General features: G+C 42.1%; 1 non-coding gene across 1 annotated transcript; it reads right to left on the bottom strand.

The window, feature by feature from the left end:
* Positions 1-4199: 4199 nt before the first annotated feature.
* LOC123686955 lies at positions 4200-4318 on the bottom strand. The gene has a single exon (XR_006748707.1). It is a non-coding gene; the product is annotated as a 5S ribosomal RNA (ribosomal RNA).
* Between the last annotated feature and the right edge of the window lie 3182 nt (positions 4319-7500).

Below are 7500 nucleotides of genomic sequence, written 5' to 3'. Positions count from 1 at the left end.
ACCACGTAATCTCGGGCAGACCGATGCACAACGTAAATGACGATCGGGACCGGGGCGATCGGTCGTATCTGACACCGCCGGCTCGGTTCTAACATCGTCAATGAGTCGGGGTTGTAAAAAAGGACGTGAACATTTTTCCTTATAAAAATCAAACCCGACCATGGATTTTGATTCTGATTGTTGATTATCGCTACTAGAACATATAAGGAGGCAACCAAATCAAATTTGAGAAAATTCCACGATCAGAAAATTTTTTTCGAAAAAAAAAAAAAATCGTAATCACCTCGGTCTTGGCGAGTTATTTTCCGTATTTCATTCCACAATCAACGTACAACATAGAAGAAATCATCTCTCTAACTATCCTGGTTCAAAAGTTGTATCGGAACATTTCACGTCGTAATATCTCGCCAAGTCCAGACCTCGGCGATAGGTAGTATCTGACACCGTCCGCTCGGGACTGACATCGACTTGGACTCGGGCTGATGATGGGGAGGCGTTTAAGGACGTGAACATTTTTCCTTATAAAAATTAAAGTCGACAATGAATATTGATTCTGATTACTGATTTACGCTTTAAAAACACATTAGAAGGCAACCAAATCGAATTTGAGGAAATTCCACGATCAGAAAATTTTTTTCGAAAAAAAAAAAAATCCGAAAAATATTTTTCGATTCCGATTACTGATTTACTCTTTTAGAACACATTAGGAGGCAACCAAATCAAATTTGAGAAAATTCCACAATCAGAAAATTTTTTTCGAAAAAAAAAAAAATTCGAGGACACCTCGGTCATGGCAAGTTATTTCCCACAATCCATTCCCCGATCCACGTACATCCCAGAAAAAATCATCTCTCTAACTATCCTGGTTCAAAAGTTGTATCGGAACATTTTCACGTCGAAAATATATCTCTAAGTCCAAACCGATGCACCACGTAAACTAGGGCAGACCGATGCACCACGTAATATCGGGCAGACCGATGCAGAACGTAAACTCGATCATACCGATGCTTCACGTAATCTCGATCTTACCGATGCACCACGTAAACAAGGGCAGACCGATGCAGAACGTAAAGTAGATCTTACCGATGCACCACGTAATCTCGATCTTACCGATGCACCACGTAATCTCCATCTTACCGATGCACCACGTGAACTGGATCTTACCGATGCAGAACGTGAATTGGATCTTACCGATGCAGAACGTGAATTGGATCTTACCGATGCACCACGTAAACTCGATCATACCGATGCACCACGTAATCTCGGGCAGACCGATGCACAACGTAAATGACGATCGGGACCGGGGCGATCGGTCGTATCTGACACCGCCGGCTCGGTTCTAACATCGTCAATGAGTCGGGGTTGTAAAAAAGGACGTGAACATTTTTCCTTATAAAAATCAAACCCGACCATGGATTTTGATTCTGATTGTTGATTATCGCTACTAGAACATATAAGGAGGCAACCAAATCAAATTTGAGAAAATTCCACGATCAGAAAATTTTTTTCGAAAAAAAAAAAAAATCGTAATCACCTCGGTCATGGCGAGTTATTTTCCGTATTTCATTCCACAATCAACGTACAACATAGAAGAAATCATCTCTCTAACTATCCTGGTTCAAAAGTTGTATCGGAACATTTCACGTCGTAATATCTCGCCAAGTCCAGACCTCGGCGATAGGTAGTATCTGACACCGTCCGCTCGGGACTGACATCGACTTGGACTCGGGCTGATGATGGGGAGGCGTTTAAGGACGTGAACATTTTTCCTTATAAAAATTAAAGTCGACAATGAATATTGATTCTGATTACTGATTTACGCTTTAAAAACACATTAGAAGGCAACCAAATCGAATTTGAGGAAATTCCACGATCAGAAAATTTTTTTCGAAAAAAAAAAAAATCCGAAAAATATTTTTCGATTCCGATTACTGATTTACTCTTTTAGAACACATTAGGAGGCAACCAAATCAAATTTGAGAAAATTCCACAATCAGAAAATTTTTTTCGAAAAAAAAAAAAATTCGAGGACACCTCGGTCATGGCAAGTTATTTCCCACAATCCATTCCCCGATCCACGTACATCCCAGAAAAAATCATCTCTCTAACTATCCTGGTTCAAAAGTTGTATCGGAACATTTTCACGTCGAAAATATATCTCTAAGTCCAAACCGATGCACCACGTAAACTAGGGCAGACCGATGCACCACGTAATATCGGGCAGACCGATGCAGAACGTAAACTCGATCATACCGATGCTTCACGTAATCTCGATCTTACCGATGCACCACGTAAACAAGGGCAGACCGATGCAGAACGTAAAGTAGATCTTACCGATGCACCACGTAATCTCGATCTTACCGATGCACCACGTAATCTCCATCTTACCGATGCACCACGTGAACTGGATCTTACCGATGCAGAACGTGAATTGGATCTTACCGATGCAGAACGTGAATTGGATCTTACCGATGCACCACGTAAACTCGATCATACCGATGCACCACGTAATCTCGGGCAGACCGATGCACAACGTAAATGACGATCGGGACCGGGGCGATCGGTCGTATCTGACACCGCCGGCTCGGTTCTAACATCGTCAATGAGTCGGGGTTGTAAAAAAGGACGTGAACATTTTTCCTTATAAAAATCAAACCCGACCATGGATTTTGATTCTGATTGTTGATTATCGCTACTAGAACATATAAGGAGGCAACCAAATCAAATTTGAGAAAATTCCACGATCAGAAAATTTTTTTCGAAAAAAAAAAAAAATCGTAATCACCTCGGTCATGGCGAGTTATTTTCCGTATTTCATTCCACAATCAACGTACAACATAGAAGAAATCATCTCTCTAACTATCCTGGTTCAAAAGTTGTATCGGAACATTTCACGTCGTAATATCTCGCCAAGTCCAGACCTCGGCGATAGGTAGTATCTGACACCGTCCGCTCGGGACTGACATCGACTTGGACTCGGGCTGATGATGGGGAGGCGTTTAAGGACGTGAACATTTTTCCTTATAAAAATTAAAGTCGACAATGAATATTGATTCTGATTACTGATTTACGCTTTAAAAACACATTAGAAGGCAACCAAATCGAATTTGAGGAAATTCCACGATCAGAAAATTTTTTTCGAAAAAAAAAAAAATCCGAAAAATATTTTTCGATTCCGATTACTGATTTACTCTTTTAGAACACATTAGGAGGCAACCAAATCAAATTTGAGAAAATTCCACAATCAGAAAATTTTTTTCGAAAAAAAAAAAAATTCGAGGACACCTCGGTCATGGCAAGTTATTTCCCACAATCCATTCCCCGATCCACGTACATCCCAGAAAAAATCATCTCTCTAACTATCCTGGTTCAAAAGTTGTATCGGAACATTTTCACGTCGAAAATATATCTCTAAGTCCAAACCGATGCACCACGTAAACTAGGGCAGACCGATGCACCACGTAAAGTGGATCTTACCGATGCAGAACGTGAATTGGATCTTACCGATGCACCACGTAAACTCGATCTTACCGATGCACCACGTAATCTCAATCTTACCGATGCACCACGTGAACTGGATCTTACCGATGCAGAACGTGAATTGGATCTTACCGATGCACCACGTAAACTCGATCTTACCGATGCACCACGTAATCTCGATCTTACCGATGCACCACGTGAACTGGATCTTACCGATGCAGAACGTGAATTGGATCTTACCGATGCACCACGTAAACTCGATCTTACCGATGCACCACGTAATCTCAATCTTACCGATGCACCACGTGAACTGGATCTTACCGATGCAGAACGTGAATTGGATCTTACCGATGCACCACGTAAACTCGATCTTACCGATGCACCACGTAATCTCAATCTTACCGATGCACCACGTGAACTGGATCTTACCGATGCAGAACGTGAATTGGATCTTACCGATGCACCACGTAAACTCGATCTTACCGATGCACCACGTAATCTCGATCTTACCGATGCACCACGTGAACTGGATCTTACCGATGCAGAACGTGAATTGGATCTTACCGATGCACCACGTAATCTCGATCTTACCGATGCACCACGTAATCTCAATCTTACCGATGCATCACGTAATCTCGATCTTACCGATGCAGAACGTAAACTCGATCATACCGATGCACCACGTTATCTCGGCAGACCGATGCAGAACGTAAAAAAAAAGCTTACAGCACGCGGTGTTCCCAAGCGGTCACCCATCCAAGTACTAACCGCGCCCGACGCTGCTTGGCTTCAGTGTTCTGACGAGAACTGGCAATTTCAGCGTGGTATGGCCGTAAACAACAAATATAGCGATATTTTCTATGATATCTCACTTTTTGGGAGCGGAAAGGACGTGAACGTTTTTCCTTATAAAAAATGAAATAACTTTTGGATATTAATTCTGATTGTTGATTTAAGTTTTAAGAACACATTAGGACATATCTCAATGAAATTTGAGGGATTTCCGAAATCGAAAAATATTTTTCGAAAAAAAAAAAAAATCCCAGAAGACCTCGGTCATCTCAAGTTTATTTCCATATTCTATTACACAATCAACGTACATCACAAAAGGAACCATCTCTCTAACTATCACAGTTAAATTTTTGTATCGGAACATTTCACGTCGGAATATCTCGCTAAGTCCAGACCGGGGAGATCGGTCGCATTTGACACCGTCCGCTCCGGTCTAACATCGTCTTGGAGTCGGGGTAACGATGGAGAGGCGTTTAAGGACGTGAACATTTTTCCTTATAAAAATTAAAGTCGACAATGAATATTGATTCTGATTACTGATTTACTCTTTTAGTACACATTAGAAGGCAACGCAATCAGATTTGAGGAAATTTCAAGATCAGAAAATTTTTTTCGAAAAAAAAAAAAATTCAAGAACACCTGGGTCATGGCAAGTTATTTCCCACAATCCATTCCACAATCAACGTACAACATAGAAGAAATCATCTCTCTAACTATCCTGGTTCAAAAGTTGTATCGGAACATTTCACGTCGAAATACCTCGCCAAGTCCAGACCGGGGCGATAGGTAGTATCTGACACCGTCCGCTCGGGACTGACATCGACTTGGACTCGGGCTAATGATGGGGAGGCGTTTAAGGACGTGAACATTTTTCCTTATAAAAATTAAAGTCGACAATGAATATTGATTCTGATTACTGATTTACGCTTTAAAAACACATTAGAAGGCAACCAAATCAAATTTGAGGAAATTCCAAAATCAGAAAATTTTTTTTCAAAAAAAAAAAAATCCGAAAAATATTTTTCGATTCTGATTACTGATTTACTCTTTTAGAACACATTAGAAGGCAACGAAATCAAATTTGAGTGAAATCCAAAATCAGAAAATATTTTTCGAAAAAAAAAAAAAATTCGAGAACACCTCGGTCATGGCAAGTTATTTTCCACAATCCATTCCCCAATCAACGTACATCCCAGAAAAAATCATCTCTCTAACTATCCTGGTTCAAAAGTTGTATCGGAACATTTTCACGTCGAAAATATATCTCAGAGTCCAGACCGATGCAGAACGTAAACTCGATCATACCGATGCTTCACGTAATCTCGATCTTACCGATGCACAACGTAAACTAGATCACACCGATGCAGAACGTAAACTCGATCATACCGATGCACCACGTAAACTCAGGCAGACCGATGCAGAACGTGAACTCGATCTTACCGATGCACCACGTAATCTCGATCTTACCGATGCACCACGTAAACTCGGGCAGACCGATGCAGAACGTGAACTCGATCTTACCGATGCACCACGTAAACTAGGGCTGACCGATGCATCACGTAAACGACGATCGAGAGGCGCGAAAGGACGTGAACGTTTTTCATTATAAAAATTGAAATAAATGATAAATAATGATTCTGATTGTTGATTATCATTTTTAATAAGCATTAGGAGGCAACCAAATGAAATTTGAGGAAATTCCGATAATAGAAAATTTTTTCGAAAAAAAAAAAAAATTCATGAAATCCTCGGTCATCGCAAAATATTTACCATATTCTGTTCGATAATCAACGTATATTTAAGAAGGAATCATATCTGTATCTATCTTGGTTCAAATTTTGTATCGGAACATTTTGACCAAAGTCCGAGCTTCGGCCGAAACAGACACCGCTGACCTGGCCTATCGATCGACCGAGAGTCGGGGATAGAGCGTAAGTGTTGTCTGGAGGGGAACCCTGTGCTCTCCTGACATATATAGGGAAGGTGGTCGCGTTGGGCGATGCAGAACGTTTGGATCGGGAATTATATTTTTGGTTCAGCTATTGGAATATGGTTTATTGTTGGTATATATTGGCGAAATAACGTTCTTACTGACTGGGGATATTCATAAAAATGAGTCCGGAGATTTTCAGATCGAAGTCCGAGTGATCCGACTTGGAAGGCGTGTTGGGTGGGTCGAGATGGCTTAGATAGATCAGACGAGGCGGGCTAAGTGTTGACGTCATGCATCGGTCCATTTTCAGATTGAGTCCGAGTAATCCGACTTTGAAAGAGTGTTGGGTGCGTCGAGACTGTTTAGATAGATCGGACGAGGCGGACTAGGTGTTAACGACATGCATTGGTATATTTTCTGATCGGAGTCCGAAGAAATCGGCCCTAGTAGGCGCAGCGGACGGTCGAGACGGCCTCGGTGGGTCGGATCGATCGGGAAAAGTTTGCTAAATCGTGTCTGGAGGGGAACCTTGGGTTCTCCTGACATATATAGGGGATAAGGTTTGGGTGAACGATTCTTCACGTAAAAGTTGAGTAATTTATTTTTCGATAAGCTTTTGGATATTGATGAGAAGTATATGTATATCTTCGATTAAAAGAATTCTTACCGTCTCCATGTATATTATATTAGATATATAAGAAATAGTTAACGTGATGCATCGGCCGATTTCCGGATCGGAGTTCGAGAGATGCGACTTTCGATGCGCGATGGGTGGTTCGAGACGGCCTAGATCGATCGGACGAGGCGGACTAGGTGTTAACGACATGCATCGGCGGATTTTCTGATCGGAGTCCGAAGAAATCAGCTCTAGTAGGCGCGGCGAACGGTCGAAACGGCCTCGATCGATCGGACGAGGCGGACTAGGTGTTAACGACATGCATCGGCGGATTTTCTGATCGGAGTCCGAAGAAATCAGCTCTAGTAGGCGCGGCGAACGGTCGAAACGGCCTCGGTGGGTCGGATCGATCGGGAAAAGTTTGCTAAATCGTGTCTGGAGGGGAATCCGGGGTTCTCCTGACATATATAGAAGGGGTGGAGAATGGGTCCTGTCCTAGACTGTTTGGAGTTCTTTTTAGGATGATATTCAGTTGGTAAGTGGTAGACCCGAATCCGACCTCGGCGTTTGGGTACTGGCAAGGTGTGTTGGTTTCGGCTTTCGCATCTTGGGTCGCTTTCGTCAACCTCATGCAGCGAGGTCGCGGTCCGCTTCGTCTCTTTGTAGTCGAATGGCCTTT

The sequence above is a fragment of the Harmonia axyridis genome, chromosome X (assembly GCF_914767665.1).
Source record: "Harmonia axyridis chromosome X, icHarAxyr1.1, whole genome shotgun sequence".
Lineage (NCBI taxonomy): Eukaryota > Metazoa > Arthropoda > Insecta > Coleoptera > Coccinellidae > Harmonia > Harmonia axyridis.
Note: the sequence above shows the minus strand (reverse complement) of the source record. Positions and strands in the feature narration are given on the sequence as shown.